The sequence below is a fragment of the Tupaia chinensis genome, unplaced genomic scaffold (genome assembly GCF_000334495.1).
Source record: "Tupaia chinensis unplaced genomic scaffold, TupChi_1.0 Scaffold145163_1, whole genome shotgun sequence".
Classification (NCBI taxonomy): domain Eukaryota; kingdom Metazoa; phylum Chordata; class Mammalia; order Scandentia; family Tupaiidae; genus Tupaia; species Tupaia belangeri.
In genome coordinates, this window is record NW_006205023.1 from 55,145 (window position 1) to 78,312 (window position 23,168).

Sequence of the window (23,168 nt, forward strand, 5' to 3'; positions counted from 1 at the left end):
GAATGAAGCTTAAGTCTACTACAGTTGCTTTTATTTTACACTAAAGGTTACCATGTTTTAATGTAGAACTTCAAAGGCAGTAAAAAGCTACAACTGATGGTGGCAGCTTGAGAAAAGTATTGTCTGTTAATAATGAGTAAAAATTTTGCACTTGTTTTTGTTTTAATGTTACATGTATAATGTAAAGTTGATACTTGAGGAAGATGTTCATGTTTTCCTGCAGCTTTCAAGTACTCCCAAGCTTTAAATATATCTTGAAGATTAAGAATTTAATCTGGATGCACTATGTAGCTTTTGAAGTTTTAAAAAATCTTTTGTAGACAGTATAAGTAAAGGAAACAAAAATACTAGGAATACCACAACCATGAAAAAGTAAAATGGTCCTTGGTAATGTAGGACTGGAGTTACAAAACTTTTGTAAGCTTAAGCCTTTAATTTATTTTTGTGGTGAATTACAAATGCCTGAGGAGTTTGATCCCTCAACTTTACTGTAGCAGTTAGGTACTTAAAAATAAGGGGCCAGCAGATGGTGTAATGATTATGTCTCTGAACTGTGGGGACATGTGCTGAGCAAACACCACATGCTCTTTTGGGGTTTGGCAGAACCTTGTAACTTGTCTTTCCCTGACCTTGGCTGCAGACAGAGCAAGGGTGGAAATTACTAGGGGCGTTCCAACAGACACATCTGATGGACTTCAAGAAACATCTTGACCCCAAATAGTAAAATCCAATCCCTGCTCTGCATCTGAAAGGTTCTTTAGCCTACTCTGGGTGTGGTGGCTCACTCCTTATGGAGAAGTTCTTTAGCTCCTTCCCCACACCTAACAGCTAGTTCTCTGCATTAGAAAGGAAGATGAGATTTACTCTAGATGGGATTACTGCCAAGGGATACACCTTGCCTTGGGTGTGACTAATCTCTTATAGATTTGTTAATGGCTTCTTATTGTCTGTAACCTAGCAACCAATCCATGAAGTATCATGAAACACACATGTGTAATGTCTTCTTGTACTATAAATAAAGACGTCCAGTTTGTCTGGGCGGCACAAGTTGCTTGGGCTACCTAGGCTCAGGCTGCCTGTGTCCGTTTCCACTCTACCCCTTTGTCTCATTCTTTCCAGTTCCCAGGTCCTGGCAAGATGGAGGGCTTTCTCTTTCTCGTCCTTTTTCTCTTCCTCACCAGCAGCCCTCTGATCATGATTCAGCCAGACCCAAGCCCTGGGACGGACGCCGACACTGAACCTTCATGTAATCAACTGTAGTTCAAGTCCCAGACCAAGTGACTTAAAACTCACACCAGGCATCTGTGTGTGCCCAAGATACCTAGAGGAGAATAGAGGAGAAGGGATGTGACCATCTTCCCTGGGGGCTGATTTCTCACTTTCTGTCTCTCTGTCCCTCTCTGTCTCACCAGTAAGTACATACACCTTATAGCAAAAATCCCACTACAAATAATAAACAAGAGCTATTTTTATCATAAGCATCACTCTGGTTGAGTTTACCAAAGTTTTCTTTAGATGTGTGGTTATCTTTAGATGGCTATTTTCTTACCTTAAAAGAAGGTAGAAAGGGTTACTTCAATATAGAGAAAAATGAGATGAAAAGGGTGAAACAATGAAATTCACCTCAGTTACTGTATAAGCTGGTATTAATACAGATCTCCATTTGCTGTATGCTATTCTATATTCAGAATAAGAGCTTAACAGTGTGTGTGAAATGTAAAGTTTTTATCCTGTGATTGGGATGAAAACTTTCAAGTGTTTTAGTGTTTATGTGTTGTGTGTAATCTTATGTAGCATGCAAGTATTGTGTGGACATACTGAATCTTACCTGTAACAGTAAAACTAGAAGTACTTCACTTACCTGTCTTTATATAGGGTGGGAGAAAATCTACAAGTCATTAAAAAGAAATAATTATTGCAAAATATATTGATTCTACTTTGCCTAAAAAAAATTTTAAAAAAATATGGTACAGTGGAATTAGCACAATAAAGTTAATTTCATTTACCATGCTCAGGGATGGGGTGTTGCTGTTTTCAAGGGGGTGAATAAACAGGTGCTGACCTCACTACTTAAATGGGCTAGGATCCTTGGGCAAAAGCTACCTGATCCTATATGCTCCTAGTTGGGAAAGAGGGTACATTTAAATTACCACAAGATACTAACTCTACCCACAATGTGCAGGAGTGGAGAGGTAGCTGTTCTCAATGGGTAAAAAAAAAAAAAAAAATGGTAGTCATTCTACTCACTACCTGAGCAGGGATTCTGGGATGAAAATTGCCTGCTCCTCTCTGGTCCTTCTGCAGGGATGGTAGTTTGTTGTTCTCAGTGGGTAAAGAAAATGGTCTTAGCCCCATCCTCTAATTGGTCTGAAATCCAGGGGTAAAAGCTGTCTGATCTGGGACCAGCAGGAGTAGTTGTGATTAGGGCAGTGTTCTAACATGCTTTAAGTGCTGAACTTGGCAGCTTTCTCTCTCTCTCTCTCATAAAATTAAAATAATAATAAATAAAATAAATAAGTAATTCTTTAAAAAATAATCTGTCTGTTTCTCTCTGTTCCTAGTTTTGAAAGAGGGGGCTATGGAAAGACCCGGAATTCATGAATGACTCATGGCTGATAACTGCCTGAGGTATCTACCCTCCAGCAAATTTACTGCCCCTCCCTGGAGCTACAGGGTAACCTGAAACCTTGAATAGGTTAGACTTTCTGATTCTTTGCCACCTCCATTTTAGGGCAGGTCCTGAGCCCCTTCCCTATTCCTAACATCCTGAGACCTTCCCTCCCAAATTCCCCCATAAAATACTGTGTCCAACCCCTAGTCAGGACTGGAGATTCAGAGTGTTAACTCCTCCATGCCTACCAGCTTAATAAAGAGTTCTATCTCTCCCGAGTGCCATTTCCATCTCTTGGCATCTGTTTTTCTGCAACATTCGGTGCATTGGCCAGGAAATGGAATCAGACTGGTCCTTTGAGCCACTGATCCCAGAGCATTTCCCCTGGGATGGGCATTACAGTGTAGAGATATAGGTGTGCCCTTGTTTCATTTGATGGGATCGGGATCCCTCAGCCAGGTTGCCTGCCCCAAGGCCAAGCATTCCTGAATCATCAGACTCCGATTAGAGAGAAGGACCAACTCCTGGACTCTGATGCATCAACCTTGGTCAATTCTGGTAATCTGGTAAGCCCCTGGGATCTGTAGAGCCCTAGTTAGACCTACTTGAATAGAGTAGAGGAGGAGACCTTATCACTCTCCTTCAGTCTCAGGACTGGCAATTAGGATTCATCTGGACACGGTCCCCCTCTATGTGTTCAATCTGATGGAGGGTATATTTTCGATTGCTTACACAAAGTTCATGAGGGACGTGGCCAGAAGGACACCTGATTGGTTCCCTATGGGGGAAATCCACCCTTTGTCTGTTGTGACACCATTCACAGGAGGGAGGACACAGAGGCCAATGGGAGGGTTTTCCCTGTAGAGGTGGATAGGCAGAGTAGCAAATTTCAGGTCACTGATTTTGTCCTTGGAGGCTAGGACATTAATTCCTCCTGACTGTGATGAAGAATGTCCTCCTGGAGCCTGTCCTGTTCCTCTTAAAAAGACTTCCTCCATGAAGCGAAACCTGCTTACTCTGTTTGGGAAAGGAGAGTGCAAGCATCACCCTCTACATAGACAACCTTCCCTCGTCAATTATCTTGACAGATTTCCATTACTTTGCCTCCTCCATTCCACCTGCCACCTGCCACCTGCCACCTGCCACAGACATACCCGTCTCCAGCACTGGGGTATCCACCATTGGAATACTGAGAGGATGGACCCCAGAGAGAGACCGCCATGGTCCTTCTGATTGTAGCCCTTGGTCACAGCCCTCCTGAAAACTTGATCAAACTTATTGTCTGTGCTGCCTGACCTTTTCAGCAGTGCCCCCAGGAGGCTGCACAGCTTCTGAGCCTCTGTGCTAAGTCCCACCCTCAGGAGCCATCATCTCTCCAGAGTCTCCTCATCAATCACTTCCTCCAACCAGTAATCTCCTGAGCCTTCTGGGAAGTGCAGATATTTGGGATATTGGGAAAGCCTCATTCCAAGTCATCCAAGCCCACCGTGCTGGACTGTATGCTGACTAATTTTAAAAAGGGCTTCTTTGGTGATTATGGAATTAAAATAAAACCAGAGAAGTTGAGAGCCTTCTGTGAGGTTGAATGGTCTTCTTTTAAGGTCAGATGACCACCACAAGGAACCTTATATCTCCCTACCATGTGAAATATGTACAACGTTGTTACTGGCACTCCTGGCTGCCCTGAGCAGTTTCCCTATGCAGACTTCAGCCTACAGATAGCCCAAGTCATTCTGCCCTGGGTGCAAATCTGCATAAGAGGGGAAAACCAATGCACTATTTTGGCTGCCTGTGTCATGTCCCCAGTGCCAAATTCTGACCAAAAAAACCCCACAGCTCCAATCCTGCATGGTCCCCCAGAAGAGGAGCCATTAGCAGCTCCACCCCCATATGTCCTGGCTGATCCAGTAATTGAAACCCTGTCCTCATCTGTTTGGGGCCTAACAAGTAGCCTTAGGAGCAGTGACAGCTCTGGCAGTTCAGAGGGGAGGCCACCAGCTATCCTGAATCACACACCCAGATTCTGCCTCACCTGCCATCACCTAGTGAGCCACTGTAGCCTGGGGAAACCTCACTCTTCAGATACTCCTTCAGGAGACCTGAGGATCCCCCAGATAGGTGAAGTTGTAGATGTTAAGGAACACAGAGCAGTTCTCTACTGCCAGTCCTTCACCACTACTGATTTACTTCATTGGAAACACCACACCCCCTCCTGCTCAGAACAGCCCCAGGCAATGATAGATCTCATGGAGTCTATACTCCAAACCCACCAGCCCACCCTGGGATGACTGTTGGCAACTACTCCTCACCATACTTAACAGAGAAGAGCACCACAGAGCCCTTGTGGCAGCAAAGAAATGTTTACAAGATCATGCCCCCAATGATGTAATAAATCCTGAGGCTTGGGCCAGAACTACTTTTCTGAATGAACAGCCTAATGGGGATTTCAATACTGAGGGTGGCTGTGCCCATCTCAGCAAGTATCGAGAGGAACTCCTGCAGGGAATGAAAACTAATGCAAAGAAAACTACTAACATGGCAAAAACTACAGAAATAATTCAGAATGCAGATGAGCCACCAAGGCTCTGTGAGGCATACCAGATCTATACTCCATTTGATCTGGAGAGCTCCAAAAGCCAGCAAATGATTAATGCTGCCTGTCACCCAATCGGCTCCTGACATGGTAGAAAACTCCAAAAGCAGGAAAGCTTTGCTGGGATGTCTCCCAACTCCTGGAGATTGCTAATTGAGTCTTTGTGAACCAAGACTGAGAGGCAAGAAAGGAAGCAGGTCGATGTCTGAAGCAAAAGGCAACCCTCTTGGCCACTGCTCTCAGACAACCAGATTCCCCACCTGGTCCAAGAGGGGGGCCCAAAACTGGCTACTCTAGGCTTAGAACAACCCAGTGCACATATTGCAAAGAGGATGGACACTGGAAAGGCAAATGCCCAAAGTGGAGGGTAAACCAAGGAAGAACAACCAGAAGCCCATTAGGAGCCCCCAAGACATTCCACCCAGAGCCTCCAAGAGACCTCCTAACTATGATGGAATCAAAATAGAACCAAACAGGCTCCATGATCCTGGGCCCCCAGGAGCCCCTGGTCAATGTCAAGGTAGGGGGCCAACTGATAACATTTATGGTAGATACTGGTGCTGAACACTTCATTGTAATCCAGTCTCTGGATCCCTCATCAGGCTAAAAAGTTATCATAAGAGTCACTGGAAACACCAGGACCCAGCCCTTCTTGCAGGCAAGAAGCTGCCAATTAGGGGGACACTTGGTTACCCACGAGTTCTTGTACCTGCCTGATTGCCCAGTCCCATTGTTGGAAAGGGACCTATTAACTAAACTTAGGGTGAAAAGCAGGTTTGATTCATCAGGCTCAGCTGCTTTAAACATCAATCCTGCCAAAACCCTAACTAACAATTCCCCAAGAGGAGGAATGGCAAATTTTTGCCCCGAGGAACTCAGCAGAGATGAGGTACTTTCTTCACTTGTTAGAAACTTTCCTGCAGTCTGGGCTGAAGGGAGCCCACTAAGGAAGACAATTAACCACCCACCTGTAGTGGTCGACTGACACCCCTGGCTCAGTCTGTGCACCTTCAACAGCACCCAATAACCGAAGATGCTAGTCTGGCCATAAAGAAGTACATCAACCAGCTCAAGGAAGCTGGAATCCTGGTTGAATGTCAGTCTCCCTGGAACACTCCCTTCCTCCCTGTGAAGAAGAGAAACCGGAGACTATCAGCCAATACAGGACTTGTGAGCTGTGAATACTGCTATGGTGTCCTTACATCCCACTGCACCCAATCCATATACTTTGCTGAGTCTCTCCCCACGAACTCTGAATGGTTCACTTGCCTGGATCTCAAGGACACTTTCTTTTGCCTGTGACTAGCAGCCATCAGCCAACCAATATTTGCCTTCAAATGGGAAGATCCAGACACTCAAAAGAAAACTCATCTCTCATGGACTAAGGTACCCCAAGAGTTCAAGAATTCCCTGACTTTGTTTGGAGAAGCAAAATGCTTGCTACTGACTTGGAAAATTTTCCAAACAAAAGTCTGGGTTCACTCTACTCCAATATGTCAATGACCTCTGCTTGCTGGAGCAACCTGAGAAAATTGCTGGAAGGGAACTCAAGAGTTGCTCCAGCTTCTGTCCCAGGCTGGGTACAAAGTCTCAATGAAAAAAGCCCAAATCTGCTGTATCCAGGTATAATTCTCAGGATTCATTTTGATTAAAGGACAACATGTTCTTGAGCATGAATGAAAGCAGGTGGTATATGGATTGCTTCAGCCCACAATCTGGAAGCAACTATGTGAATTCCTGGGAGCCACAGGATTTTATGTAGAATTTGGATCCCACATTTTGCTGAAAAGGCTAAGCTGTTGTATAAACTATTAAAAGGACCAGAAGAAGTTCCCTTCAAATGGGGATCCCTCTGAGACCAGGCTATCCAGGATCTTAAGTTGAGTCTCAGGTAATTCCTGTCTTTGAGACTCCCAGACATCACTCAAGGATTCAATCTATTCATATATGAAAAAATTCAGACAGCACTAGGAGTTCTAACTCAGCCCATGGACATTGGGAGAGACCCATTGCCTACCTGTCTAAAAAATTAGACCGAGTGGCATCCAGGTAGCCCCCTTGCCTATGAGCCCTTGTTGTCACAGTTGAATTGATTAAAGAGATAGACAGGTTAAGCTTAGGCCAAGTTATCAATGTCTGGGGCCCTCATTCAGTGACCAGCCTGATGAACACAAAGGGATATAAATGACTAGCCACCTTTAGGATGGTCCACGACTAGAAGTTATTGATTGGTAATCCCTAAATTAGACTCCAGACTCTGCAGACTCTCAACCCTGCTAGCTTCCTCTCAGCCATACTGGAGCCTCCTGACCACAATTGTGAAGAGGATAGGATTGTGGGGTGATAGCTGCCTGCTTCTCTCTTTTCTTAGATGGGAAAAAGTGTACAGTGAAATTAGAATAACATAGATATCTTCACCTACCTTTTGCAGAAATAACAGACTGCTATTCTCAGTGGGCAAAAAAATTATGTCCCAAACTCATTCTCTAACTGGGCAGGGATGTTGAAGTGAAAGTTTCCTGCTATTCTTGTCTCCATCTGCAGGAATGTGTGGTTGCTGTTTTAAATTAATGAAATAATGGGTGCTGATACCACACCCTAAATAGGCTGAAATCCTGGGGTAAAAGTTTCCTGGTATACTCTATTCCTAGTTGGGAAAATTGGTATACTGTAATTAGCATAAGATAGTTAACTCCACTCATCTCCTGAAGGGATGGAAGGTTGATAAACTGAATTGTTAAAAAAAATTCTGAACCCATTTCCTGACTTGGGGTGAAACGTTCCTGCTCTTCTCTGCTACTTCTGGTGGGATGGAAGGTTGCAGCAGTTTTCAATTGGAAGCAAACAAATAAACAAATAAAAACAATAGGTTTTGATCCCACCTTCTAACAGGTCTGAGAACCTGGGGTGAAAGTTTCCTGCCTCTCTGTTATGCTAATTAGGAAAGAGGATATCCAGTATATTCTCTGACCATGCTGGAATTATAGTTGATATTAATTTCAGAAAGAAAAAAAAAAATCACAAAAATACACAATAACATGGAAACTAACCTATTTCTGAATGAATTCACAACAACTGAAGAAATTAAGACTTAAATCAAAAGATTCATGAAAAGCAATGATAATGAGGACATAAATTTCCATAATCTATGGGACATAGCAAAAGTAGTCATAAAAGCAAGTTAGTGCACATATAAAAAAGATGGAAAGTTGGGAAATGGGCGACCTAACATCATAACTCAGAGAAGTGAAAAAAACATCAACAAAAAATACAAAAAATAATTCAGGAGAAAAAATAATAAAGATTCTAGCAGAAATAAATGAAATAGAAAATGAATGAACTATACAGAAAATAAATGAAAGCCAAAGCTGGTTCTTTGAAAAGATTAAATTGGCACACCATTAGCTAGACTAATTAAGAGAAAGGAACCATATAAATCAAATTTGCAATGAAGCAGGCAATATAACAGCAGACATAAAGTAGAAATATAAAATATCATAAGAAGATACTATGAGTGACTATTCACTAAAAAACAAGAAAACCTATATGAGATGGACAAGTTCCTGGACACAAATAATCTATCAAAATTGAATCAGGAGAATGTAGAAAGACTTGACTAGGCCAAAATAAGCAATGAGATTGAATCAGTAATCAATAACTTTCTTCTTTTTTTTTTTTTTTGGAGAGGTTTCTGCTATAAGGCGCGTGCATTCGTCAGACAGACAGAGAGAGACAGAGAGACAGAAAGAGAGAAATCACCCCCCAGGGAGATGGCCATGCCGCAATCCCCTCTCCTCCATTCTCCTCTTGGGATCCTGGGCACGCATGCACATGCACCTGGCTTGAGTTTAAGCCACCGGGTCTGGGACTCAAACCACAGTCGACTACATGGGAGTCCAGCAACATAGCCATGATGCCAACTGCTGGTCCCATCACAAGATTGTTTACTATACCCAATTTCTGCAGGGATGGAAACTTACTGTTCTCAATGGGGGAAACAAGCTGGATGAGATCATGGGGTGAAAGGGCCTACTACTCTATGCTCCTAGTTGAGAAAGAGCATAAAATGTATTTAGCACAAGATAATTAACTCTATTCAACATTTGCAGGAGTGGAAGTGTGCTGTTCTCAATGAGCAAAAAAAATTAAAAAAATAAAAAAACAGACCAAGTTTTTACCCCACCCCCTAACTGGATCAAAATCCTAGCGTGAATGCTCCCTGCTTGCCTTTCTTCCTCATGCAGAGATGGGGAGTTTACTATTCACAATGGGGGAATTAAAAAAAAAAAACAGGTTCTGAATCAAGGGCCAAACTGGGCTGGAATTCTGGGGTGAAAGCTGCATATTTCTGTGTTCCTAATTTCCTAGTTTTGAAAGAGAGTACATTGGAATTAGCACAAAATAGTTAATTTGACCCACTTTCTGCAAGAAAAGAGGGTGGCTGTTTTCAATAGGTAAAAAGGAGGTCCAGACCCCACCCCTACCTACTCTGGGATCCTGGGATGAAAGCTTCCAGCACCTATCTGCTCCTTCTTCAGAGATTGGGTAGATACTGTTCTCAGTGGGTAAAAAACAGGTCCTGACTCCACCATTTAACTCAGCTTGAATCCTAGGATTAAACCTACCTGTTCCTCTCTGCTTTTAATTGGTAAAGTGAATACAATGGAATTAGCACAAGAGAGTTAACTCCATCCACTTTTTGCAGATATGGTGGGGTGGTGGTCTAAATCAGCAAAATAATTAACTGATTAATTAATTAAATAAATTTGAACACACTTCCTAACTGGGCTGGGATCCTAGTGTGAACGCTGTCTATTCCTCTCTGCTCATCATTGGGAAAGAGGGTAAACTAAAATTAGCACAATATAGTTAACTCTACATACCTTTTGCAGGGGTGGGGTGTTGCTGCTTTCCATGAGTGAAAAGAAAGAAGTCATGATCCCACCCCCTAATGAGCCTGGTATCCAGGGATGAAAGCTGTCTGCTTCTCTCTTCTCCTAGTTGGTAAAGTGGATACACTGGAATTAGCACAAGGGAGTTATTTCTACCCACCTTCTGCAGGAATGGGGGGTTGCTGTTTTCAATGGGTGGGGGAAAAAGGTCTGACCCCATCTCCTAATTGGGTAGGGATCTGCCTCTTCTCTGCTCTTTATGCAAGAATGGAAGTTTGCTGCTCTCAATAGACAAAATAAGCAGGTCCTGATCCTACCCCCAACTTGAATGAGATCCTCAGTTGACTTGAATGAGATCCTCAGTTGAAAGCAGCCTGCTCCTTTCTGCTTCTAGTTGGAAAATATGGTACACAGAAATTAGAACAAGGTAGTTAACTCTACCAATATTCAGCGGGGATGGGAGTGATTCTTTTTTTAATGGTAAGAAAAACAGGTACTGACCCTGTGCCATAACTAATCTGTAATCATGGTTCGTTGAAAGCTGTCTGTTCCTCTCTGCTCCTAGTTAGGAGAGAGGTTACCTCAGAATTAGCCTAAGATAGTTAACACTATAGAACTTTTGCTGGAATGGATGGTTGCTGTTCTCAGTGGGTGAAAAAAAAAATACAAGCCCTGATCCATTCTCCTAACTGGACTGGGATCCTGGGGTGAAAGTTGCCAGCTTCTCTCTACTTCTTCTATACAGATGGAGGGTTGCTGTTCTTAATAGGTGAAAAAAAAATGTGTAGTGACCTCACCTCTTAACTGGGATGGGATGCTCGGGTAAAAGCTGCCTGCTCCCCTTTAAAGAGTTTACACTGGAATTAGCACAAAGTTGCTAACTCTACCCAACTTCCACAGGAATGGGGGATTACTATTGTAAATGGATGAATAAAAAAGGTCTTGATGTAACTGAGCTGTGATCCTGTGTTTTAAGCTGCCTGCTGTCCTCTAATTCTTCTTAAGGATGGATAACTATTGTCCTCAATTTTTAAAAATACAGGTAGTGACCACACCCCCTAACTGAGAAAGGATTATGCAGTGATTCTGGTCCTCTTTGTTCCTACTTTGAAATAAACATACACTGGAATTTGCAAAGATAGCTAACTATATGTAAATTTTGCAGAGATTGAAAGGTGCTGTTTTCATTGGGTGAAGAAAACAGGTTTTGACCCCACCTCTAAATTTATGGGGTTCTGGAGTGAGAGCTGCCTGCTCCTCTCTGCTCCTTGTGCACAGATGGAGGGGCTGTTGTTCTCAATGGGCAAAAGAATTATGGCTTTACTCCAAACCATAACTGGACTGGTATGCAAAAATTAAAACTGCCTGATCCTCTCTATTCCTAGTTGGGAAAGGGGATACATTGGAATTTGCCAGGATAATCAACTCTACCAATTTTATGCAATGATGAGGGTTGCTGTTCTCAATGTTCAGGGTAAAAAACAAAACAAAACAAAACAAAAAAACAGGTCCTGACCCCAACCCCTTACTGGGTTTTGATCCTGAGGTAAAAGCTGCCTGTTCTTCTCTGCTCTTTCTGCAGTGATGAATAGTTGCTACTCTCAAAAAACAAAAAAACAAAAGAAAAAACAAAAAAAGTTGAAACCACACCCCTAACTGCACTAGTATCCTGCAGTGAAAGCTGCCTGCTCCACTCTGCTCCTAGTTGGAAAAGAAGGTACACTGGAAATAGCACAAGTTAGCTAAAACTCTGACTTTCTGCATGGATGAGAGGTGGCTATTCTCAACGGGGGAAAAATACATTAAAACAAAAACAGTTCCTGACTCCACCCCCAATTGTGCTGAAATCCTGGGATAAAATTTGCATGCTCCTCTTGGCTCCTCTTGCAGAATTGGGGATTCTTGTTCTCAGTATTAGAAAAAAGAAAAAAAAGAAAGTCCTGACATTACCTCCTAACTGGACTGGGAACTGGGGTAAAATTTGCTTGCTCCTCTCTGCTCCTTCTGCAAAAATGGGGGAGGGGGATGTTGCTGTTCAAAATGTATGGAAAATCAGATCCTGACCCAACTCCAAACTGGGCTGGGATCCTGAGTAAAAGTTTCTTGCTCCTTTCTTCTTTGCAAGGATGGAGGGTCATTGTATTCAATAAGTGAACAAAAATGCAGTGTCCCATTTTCTAACTGAGATGAGATGCTGAGGTCAAAGCTACCTGCTCCTTTCTGCTCTAGTTGTGAAAGAGGGTACACTGGAATTAGCACAAGATAGTTAACTATATCCACTTTCTGCAAGGATGGAGGGTTGCTGTTCTAAATGAAGAAGAAAAAGTCTTGACTATGTCTCCTAACTGGGCTGGGATCCTGGGATGAAAGGTCCCTACTCATCTCTACTCCTAGTTGGGAAACTAAAATTATCACAAGATAATTAACTCTACACACCTTCTGCAGAAATGGAGGGTGGCTGTTCTCAATGAGAAACACAAACAAACAAAACAGGTCCTGAGCCCAATCCCTCCCTTGATTGGTTCCCTGGGGGTAAAATTGCCTGCTCCACTCTGCTCCTCCTTAAGGAATTAGGGTTGTTGTTCCAATAAGTGAAAAAACAGGTTATAAACTTACCACCTATTGTGCAGAGATACTTTGCTGATAGATACCTGCTCTTGTCTGCTTCTTTTTTTTAAATAATTATTTATTTAATTTTTTAAATTTATTCATTCATTTATTTTAATTTGACCAGAGAGAGAGAGAGAGAGAGAGAAAGTGAGAAAGCAAGCCACCAGGTCTGGTACTAGAACTGCGGTCGGCCATGTGGGAGTGTCCAGCACCTTAACCACCACGCCACCTGCTAGTCCCCAACTGTCTGCTCGTCGTTGGGAAAGAGGCTACACTGCCTCATTTCCGAACTGTGCCGGGATCCCAAACTGAAAGCTGCAAGCTCTTTGTTTCTTCTGAAAGGATGGGGGTATGATGACCTCAATGAGTGAAAGAAAAAAGCAGGTCCTGACCTTACCCTCCTATCAAGGCTGTGATTCTGGGATGAAAGCTGCCTGCTCCTATATGCTCCTAGTTCAGAAAGAAGGTACAGTGAATTTAGTACAAGATAGTTAGCTCTACCTACTTTCTGCAGAGATGGGGGTTGCTTTTCTCAGTTAGGAAAAAAAGTCCTAAACAGAACCAGTAACTGGACTGGGATACTTGGTGAAAGCTGCCTTCTCTCTGCTTGTAGTTGGGAAAGAAGGTACGGTGGAATTAGTACAAGGTATTTAACTCTACCCAACTTCTGCAAGGATGTGAAATTGCTGTTCTCAGTGGGGGAAAGAAACAGGTTTTGACCATACGCCTTAACTAGGCTGGGAAACCTGCCTGCTCCTCTCTCTCCTATTTAGAAAGGGCGTTCACTGAAATTAAAACAAAATAGTTAACTCTACACACCATCTGCAGAGTTGGTGGGTTACTGTTCTCAGTGGATGAAAAAACAGGTCCTGACTCCACTCCCCCCCTTAAATGGGCTTGGATACTGAGGTGAATACTTCTGCTTCTCTCTTTTCCATCTGCAGAAATAGGGGGGATGGGGTTACTGTTTCAATAGGCAAAAAATTAAGTCTGGAACCCAGAAACTGGGGTCCTATCCTGTATTTTTATTTGTTTGTTTTGTTCAAATTCCATAATTCCTTATTTCTTTACTTTTTAAACATTTATTTAAATTTCAGGACTAGCAGTTAGTGTAATGGCTATATCACTGAACTCCCATGTTGTTGACCATGGTTCAAGTCCTGGACCCAGTGGATTAAGCTCATGCCTGGTGCATGTTTGTGCATGCCCAAGATCCCAAGAGGACAATGGAAGAGAAGGGATTGCGGCATGGCCATCCCCCCTGGGTGGTGATTTCTTGCTTTCTGTCTTTCTGTCTCTCTCTGTCTCTGTCTCTGGCAAGTGTATGTGCCCGGTAGCAAAAACCTCTCCAAAAAATTATTTAAATTTCTTTTATACATTAAATCACATTATTTAGCTTGCAAAGTGAATATTTCAACATGTGTACATTTCTCACCAGTCCAGTTGACAATATTATAGAGCTATCTTCAACAGATAATAACCCATTTTTTTGTCTCATAAATACTTTGCCTCTCTAGTTTTCTCCTTAATTTCCTTCCTCAGATTCTACTCTTTCACTCACATTCTTCTTACACTTTATCTGGTATTGACAGCCATTTACTATGTTTCTATATCCCTTAGTCATTCAGTTTTGGTCATAGAGTGAAGACACTCAGTATATTAAGTGGAGACAGACAATGTCTCTCCTTCATAGCCTGGCTTGCTTCAATCAGCAGTAAATCTTCCATATTCATCCACTTTCTGTCAAGAGACAGGGTCTTGTTTTTTACTGAGTAGCATTCCATAAAGCATATGTGCCACAGTTTATCAATGCATTCATCTGTTTGTGGGCATTTGGATTGGTTCCCTGTCTTAGCAATTGTGAATAGTGCCACAACAAACATTGATGTGCAAGCACTTTTCCGAATAAGAATTGTTTTGGCCTTTGGGTAGATACCAAGGGGTGGGACTGCTGGATCATAGGGCAGTTCTATTTGTAGCTCTTTGAGGAATCTCCAAATTGTTTTCCACAGTGACTGGATCAATTTACATTCCCACCACCAGTATAAGAGAGTTCCCCTTTCACCATACCCCTGCCAGCACTTACCATTTTTTGATTTATTAATCTTAGTCATTCTAACTGGGGTTAGGTGGTATCTCATTATAGTTTTGATCTGCATCTCCTTTACAATGAGGGATGTTGAGCATTTTTTCATAAGCCTTTTGACTATTGGTATGTCATCCTTAGAGGGTGGTTTTTTCAACTCATTCTCCCATCTTTGAATAGGGTTGGTGGTTTTTTGGGGGACAGTTGCTTGAGTTTCTTGTGTATTCTGATTATCAGTCTCTTATCTGACCCATAATCTACAACAGTATTTTCCCATTCAGAGGGCTGTCATTTCACACTAATGACTGTGTCTTTGGCCATGCAGAAACTTCTTAATCTGATGTAATTCCACTTGTCCATTTTGGGGATAATTGACTGTGCTCTGGGAGTTTTATTGAAGAAGTCTTTGCCTGAGCTGATGTCTCACAGAGTTTCCCATGTTTTCCAGCAGCAGTTTTATAGTTTGAGGTATTAGGTTTAGATCTTTGATCCACTTTGAGTTCATTTTTGTCAATGGTGAGAGGTTCAGATTCATCTTTCTGCAGGTGGATATCAAGGTTTTCATGCACCATTTGCTGAAGAGGTTTTCCCTTTTCCACTGGGTTGACTGGTACCCTTTGTCAAAAATCAGTTGGCTGTATGTTTTGGAGTTTATTTCTGGGGACTCTATTTTGTTCCATTAGTCCACCTATCTCTTTCTAGTATTATGCCATGTTGTTTTGCTTACCACAGCTTTGTAGTATATTTTTGGGTTGGGACTGAGACACCACCCACTCCACTCTTCTTGTGCAGGATTGCTTCATCTTTTACAATTCTAGACAAATTTTATGATTTTCTTTCCTAGATCTGTGAAGAATGTGTCTGGTACTTTGATTGGGATTGCTTTAAATATTTACATTAATTTGGGTAGAATTGACATTTTGATTATATTAATTCTTCCAATCCAGAAACATAGGATGTCATTCCACTTTTTTGTGTTATTTTAAATTTCTTTTTTTAACCTCTACTACCTTCCCTGATGGAAGTTTTAAACTTCTATGGTTAGATTTATTCCTAGGCATCTTATTCTTTTTCTGGCTATGATAAATGGAATTACTTTATTCAGTTCTATCTCAATCTGCCTGCTTTTCATATATAGAAATGCTATAGATTTCTGCATGTTGATTTTGTGTCCTGCAACTTTATTGAATTCATTTATTACTTCCAAGAATTTTTTCAGGGAAACCACTGGTTCTTCTATGTATACAATCATGTCATCTGCAAATAGAGAGTTTCACCTCTTCATTTCCTCTTTGAATTCCTTATACTTTATACTATTTTATGATAGCATTGGTGAGGACTTCCAGTGCTATATTGAAAAGGAGTAAAAAAAATGGACATCCTTGTTTTGTACCAGTTTTTAATGGAAAAGCGATCAGCTTTTCTCCATTCAGATTGATGTTTGATAGGAAAATAGATAGCTTTTATTGTGTTGAGAAAGGACCCTTCTATGCCAATTTTGTTGAAAGTCTTGATTGTAAAGAAATGTATCTTATCAAATGCCTTTTCTGTATCAATCAATATGATCATACGGTTTTTATCTTTCTCTCTGTTACTATGGTGAATTACAGTTTTGGTTTTGCATATGTTGAACCAACCTTGTATTCCTGGAATAAAGACTACCTGGTCATTATGTAAAATCTTTCTATAAGTTTTTGGATATAATTTGCTAATATCTTGTTGAGAATTTTTGTGTCTATATTCATCAGATATTGGTCTATAGTTTCCTTCCTTGTCCTGTCCTTATCTGTTTTAAGGATAAGGATGAAGGAGGCTTCATAGAATGAATTAGGGAGAGATGAACCCTTTTGGATCTTTAGAAATAACCTGAGCAGAATGGGGGCAAACTCTTCTTTAAATGTTTTGTAGAATTCTGTGACCAGCAGATGGCATAATGGTTACATCGCTGGACTTCCATGTAGTCAACTGTGGTTCAAGTCCTGGATCCAATGGCTTAAACTCACGCTGGGTGAGTGTGCATGTGTTACCAAGATCCTGAGAGGGAAATGGAGGAGAAGGGATTGTGGCGTGGCCATTTCCCCTGGGTGTGATTTACTGCTTTCTGTCTGTCTCTTTCTTTCTTTCTGACAAGTGCACATGCCCTATAGCAAAAACCTTTCCAAAAAATACATTTTTTTTTTTTATTAGAATTCAGAGGTGAAGCCATCAGGACCAGGAATTTTCTTTGTTGGGAGGTTGCTTATTATTGATTCAATTTCCTGACTGGTTATAGGCCTATTTAGACTTTCTATATCTTCCTGTCTCAATCTTGGTAGATCACATGCATCCAGGAATTTGTTCATTTCATCCAGATTTTCTTGTATCTTGGAATAAAGTAGTTCATAGAACACTGTCATGATGTTTTTTTTATTTCTGCTATGTCTCTTGTTATATTGCCTGCCTCATAACAAATTTAATTTTCCTGGTTCTTTCTCTCCTCTTCTTAATAAGTCTCACTGGTGATGTATTTATTTTTTTAATCTTTTCAATGAACCAGCATTTACTTTCATTTATTGCCTGTATAGTTCATTTATGTTCTATTTCATTTATTTCTACTTGGATTTTTATTATTTCCTTTTCCGTGGAGTTTTCTTAGATTTTGCTGTTGCTTTTCCAATTCTCTGAGGCACTATGTTAGGTAACACATTTGCCTTCTTTCCATCTTCTTATTTAAACTAGTAGCTATGAACTTCCTTCTTATGACTGCTTTAGCAGGGTCCCAAAGATAATTGAAACTCATCCTCATTGTCATTGGCTTCCATGAATCTTTTTATTTCAGTCTTTCTTTCTTTAGTAGTTGTTAAGTAATTCAGGAGTAGGTTATTTAGTTTCCAAGTATTTGTGTAGTTTTGAAAATTTTCTCTTGAAATTAAAATAAAGTTTTATTCAATCATGGTCAGAGAAGATGCTGGATATATTTTTATGCCTTTGAATCTGGGGAGGCTTGCCTTGAGCCCTATCATGTGGTCAGTCCTTGAAAAGTTTCCCTGTAGTGGTGAGAAAAAAGTGTATGTCATGGTTTTTGAGTGGAAAGTTATATAGATGTCTGTTAAGTCCATTTGATTTATGATATCATTTAGATCCTTTATCTCTTTACTTATAGTTTGTCTAGATAAAATGTCCAGAGGAGATAGAGGGGTGCTGAGGTCTCCAACAATTAGTGTGTTGCAGTCTATCTCTCCCTTTTATATTTAACAGTCTTTCCTTCACATATTTGGGTGCTCCTGTGTTAGGTTCATAGATATTTATGAGTATTACATCTTCTTTATTGATTAACCCTTTTACTACAATATAGTGCCCTTGTCTCTTTGAACAGTTTTTGTTTTAAAGCCTATTTTGTCAGAAATTAGTATCACGACTCCAGTTATTTTTTGATTCCCATTTGCATGGAATAGCTTTTTCCAACTCTTCACTTTTAGTCTATTTATGTCTTTATCTATGAGATGTGTTTCTTGTTGGCAACTGATAGAGAGTTTTTGTTATTTTGTTTTGTTTTTGTTTTTGTTTTGTTTTGTTTCTCCATTCAGCCAGTCTTCATTTCTTAATTGGAAAATTTAATCCATTAACTTTCAATGTTATTATCGATATTTCCAGAGTTGTTCTTACATTTAAGTTGGCCATCGTCTTGGTTGTTTTTTATTCCTTTACTTCTGGCTGTTCATTCTTTAATTTTCCTGGAACAGGACTCTCTTCAGAATTTCTTGATGAGCTGGTCTGGTGTTTTCAAATTCTTTCAGTTTTTTTTTTTTTTTTTAATCTGAGAAGATTTTAATTTTTTTCCATTATGTAGGATAACCTTGCAAGATATAATAATCTTGGTTGAAATTGTTTCTCTCTTAACGCTTTTGATATGTCTTCCTGTTCTTTTCTTCCTTGCATCGTTTCCATTGAAAGGTCCCATATAGCCTGCTGGGATGACCTTCGTAAGTCACTTGTCATTTCTCTCTTGTCAGCTTTAGTATCTTGTCTTTATCTGTGCTCTTGGCGGTTTTGGCCAGTCTGGCTAAGATGTGCCTTTGGGAAGTTATTCTTGGGTTGATTCTATTTGAGGTCCTTTGTATTTCTTGGGTCTGAATGTTTGAGTGCTCCTCTAGACTTGGGTAGTTTTCCTCTAGGATTCCATGGAATAAAATTTCAATCTTATTAATTTCTTCACCTTCTGGGATACCAATTATTTGGAAGTTTGAATATTTAATGGAATCTAGTATTTCTGGTATATTATCCTCACATTTTTTTTTCCTCATTTCTCTATCTGTTTGGTATTTTTTTTCTAGATCAGAGGTTTTATCTTCTACACCAGAGATTCAATTTTCAGCATGGTCTAATTGACTTTCAATACTTTCGAGAGAGTTTTTTTTTTTTTTCTGTATTCCAACGTCATCTCTTATAGTTCCATCTGATTCTTTTTTATACTGTCCATTTCTTCTTTCATATCTTTTTATGACTTCCTCATCCCCTGTAGTTTGTTGTCTATTTTCTGTTCCAGCTCAGAGAGTTTTGTCATCATGAATGTTCTAAATTCTTTCTCTGACATTTTGGTAATTTCCTCTTTTTTTTTTTTTAAAGGGAGTTATTATGTTCTTTTTTTTTTTTTAAAGGGAGTTATTATGTTCTTTTTTTTTTTTTAAAGGGAGTTATTATGTTCTTTTTTTTTTTTTAAAGGGAGTTATTATGTTCTTTTTTTTTTTTTAAAGGGAGTTATTATGTTCTTTTTTTTTTTTTAAAGGGAGTTATTATGTTCTTTTTTTTTTTTTAAAGGGAGTTATTATGTTCTTTTTTTTTTTTTAAAGGGAGTTATTATGTTCTTTTTTTTTTTTTAAAGGGAGTTATTATGTTCTTTTTTTTTTTTTAAAGGGAGTTATTGTGTTCTTTTGATGGAGACATTTTTGTTGGCTCATTCAGACCTGAGGCTCTTCTTCTATTTCTAGCCATTGGGAGATGTGTTCACTTTTGGATACCTTTTAAGAGAATGTTTCTTCAACTGAGAATAAGTGTGTTTCCCGACAGGAATATCCTTCATGGTTCTTCCCTTTTGCTGGTAGTTCAATAAAAGGGAGGATCCCTGGGAATCTCACAATACTAGAGTATTTGAGAACCATGATTCTAGTCTAATTACTCTGGGAGGGTTTAAGATGAGTAGCAGATGACAATATGAGAGAGAAGAAAAGAATATGAAGGAGAGTTTTTTTTTAGAAAGTCACATGCCACATACTAGTGTGGCACGTGGTATCACTAGGGGTCTGGGAATGGAACTGTAGCTCTCATGGTTAGCTGAGGCCTGTTCTGTGGGGTAAGGAAAAGTAGGAAATTAACAAAAGAAAGAAGATGAGATTAAATTTTTTAAAACTTTTTACCTTTCTGAGAGTAATGTCTCAGGGTTTGGGGAACTAGAGCTGGGACTGTGGCCAGAGACTGGCTCTTCCTCCGGGTTCCTTGCTGACCAAGGGTCTAGGGATGGAACTGGAGCTCTTCTGGAGAGCTGAGGCCTGTTCTGTGGGATACAAAAGGCAGGAAATGAAAAAAAAAAAAACTGTCTACCTCTCTGAGAGTGTGTCTCTCAGGTTAGGGGAGCTGGAGCTTGGGCTGTATGGCCAGAGACTGGCCCTGCTTCAGAGCCCCTTGCTGGGCAGGATTCTGGGGATGGAACTGGGGATCTGCTGGTGAGCTGAGGCCTGTGATGTGGAGTAAGGAGGAGTAGAAAATTAACAAAATAAAGAAAATGAGGAAAATGAGGAAAAAAAAAACTTCCTACCTTCCTGAGAGTGGTGTCTCTAGACTTGGGGAAGCTAGAGCTGGAGCTGGAGCTGTGGCAAGAGACTGGCTCTGTCTCAGGGTTTCTTATTGACCAGGGGTCTGGGGATGGAACTGGGGCTCTGTTGGGGAGCTGAGGATGGTTCCTCCTGAGAGGGGCGTCTTTGGGTTTGGGGGAGCTGTAGCTGAAGCTAAAGCTGGGTCTGTGATGAGTGACTGGCCCTGCCTCATGGTCCCTTGCTGGCCAGGGATCTGGGGATGGAACTGAGGCTCTGCTTCTATCCTATATTTAAAGATTCCTGCTCCTGTCTTCTTTAATTGGGAAAAAGTGTATACTAAAAATAGCACAAAATAGTTAACTCCGCTGACCTTCTGCAAAGATACGATGTTGCTATTCCTGATGGATGAAAAAAGCAGGTCCTGACCTCATCAGTTGACATGGCAGGAAATCTGGGGTAAAAGCTGTCCAATGTTCCAGAAAAACTGAAGAATGAACAGCCAGAAATAAGGAATAAAAGACAATGGTCAAATTAAAGTTAGGAACATGTCTAGAAATATAGATTATAATATAAAATGCTAATGAATTAAATTCTCCAATCAGAAGACACAGACTGGCAGAATGGATTAAAAAGCAGAAACCTTCTATTTGTTGCCTACAAGAAACACATTTCATGGATAAAGGCAAACATAGACTAAAAGTGAATGGCTGGAAAAAGTTATTTTATGAAAATGGGAACCCAAAAGATCTGGAGTCATGATACTAATTTCTGACAAAATAGGCTTTAAAACAAAAACTGTTCAAGGAGACAAAGAAGGGTACTATACTGTAGTAAAAGGGTTAACCCATCAAGATGATATAACGCTTATAAATAGATATGCACCTACCACGGAAGCAGTCAAATAAATAAATAAATAAAGACTGTTAGATCTAAAAGGATAGATAGACTGCAACTCACTATTTGTTGGAGACCTTAACACCCCACTATCTCCTCTGGAAAGATTATCTAGACAAAAAACAAGCAATGATAAACAGGATCTAAATGATACCAGAAATCAAATGGACTTCACAGGTATCTATAGAACTTTTCAACCAATAAAAACAAAAACACACTTTTTTCACCACCAGCCCCCCATAGAACAAGATACAAGCAAGCACAGGATAGAGCACAAGCAAAGCCTCTACAGATTCAATGGCATAAAAACTGTGTTCAGCATCTTCAACCATGATGGAATTAAACTTGATTTTAATTTTAAGACAAACCCTCAAAATTACACAAATACATGGAAACTAATTAACCTACTCTTGAATGACTTTATAAATACAAAATAAATTAAGACTGAAATAAAAATATTCATGGGAGCCAAAGACAATGAGGACATGAGTTTCCATTTTCTTTGGGAAACATCAAAAGCAGTCATAAGAGGAAAGTTCATAGCAATTAGTGCACAACGCAAGAAGATGAAAAGAAGAAAAATGGATCACCTAACATCATGCCTCGGAGAACTGGAATAGCAACTGCAAAAGTAAAATCCAAAAACTCCAGGAGAAAGGAAATAATAAAGATCTGAGCAGAAATAAATGAAACAGAAAATAAGTGAACCATACAGGAAATAAATGAAAGTAAAAGCTGGTTATTTGAAAAGGTAAACAAAATCGATACATCACTAGTGAGACTTATTAAAAAGAGAGAAAGGGGGAACCAGCATTTAGCGTAATGACTATGTCACTGGACTCCCACATAGTCGACTGTGGTTCATGTCCCGGACCCGGTGGCTTGAAACTCACGTTGGGTGCATGTGTGTGTGTGCCCAAGATCCCGAGAGGAGAATGGAGGAAAAGGGATTGCGGCATGGCCATCTCCCCTGGGGGGTGATTTCTCGCTTTCTGTCTCTGTGTTTCTCTCTGTCTGTCTGGCGAGCATACGCACCCTATAGCGAAAACCTCTCAAAAAAAAAAAAAAAGAAAGAAAGAAAGAAAAAAAAGAAAAGAGAGAAAGGAACCAAATAAATCAAAATTTGCAACGAAGCTGGCAATAGAACAAACAAAATAGAAATACAAACATCATGACAGGATACTATGAACAACTGTATGCCAACAAACAAAAGTTGGAAGTGATGGACAATTCCTGGAGACACATACTCTTCCAAATTGAGCCAGGAGGATATAGAAAGTCTGAATATGCCCATAACAAGCCAGGAGATTGAATCACTAATAAATAAACTCCCAACAAAGAAATAACCTAGTTCTAATGGCTTCACCTCTGAATTCTACAAAACTTTTAAAGAAGAGTTAACCTCCATTCTACTCAAGTTATTTCTAAATATCTGAAAGAGTGAAGCTCTCCCTAATACATTCTATGAAGCCTCCATCACCCTTATTAAAACAGACAAGGACAGGACAAGGAAGGAAAACTATAGACCAATATGTCTGATAAATATAGACACAAAAATTCTCAACAAGATGCTAGCAAATTATATCCAACAACATATAAAAATATTATACATCACTACCAGTTAGGCTTTACCCCAGGGATGCGTTTGCCTCAACATACATCAAACCATAAATGTAATACACCATACTGACAG

The 23,168-nt window shown here is 40.2% G+C and overlaps 1 pseudogene; it reads left to right on the forward strand.

Annotated features, from left to right (window-relative positions):
* The first annotated feature begins 5,685 nt into the window (after positions 1-5,685).
* The window catches only part of LOC114005999 (periphilin-1-like), a 117,490-nt pseudogene continuing 100,007 nt past the window's right edge, over positions 5,686-23,168 (forward strand).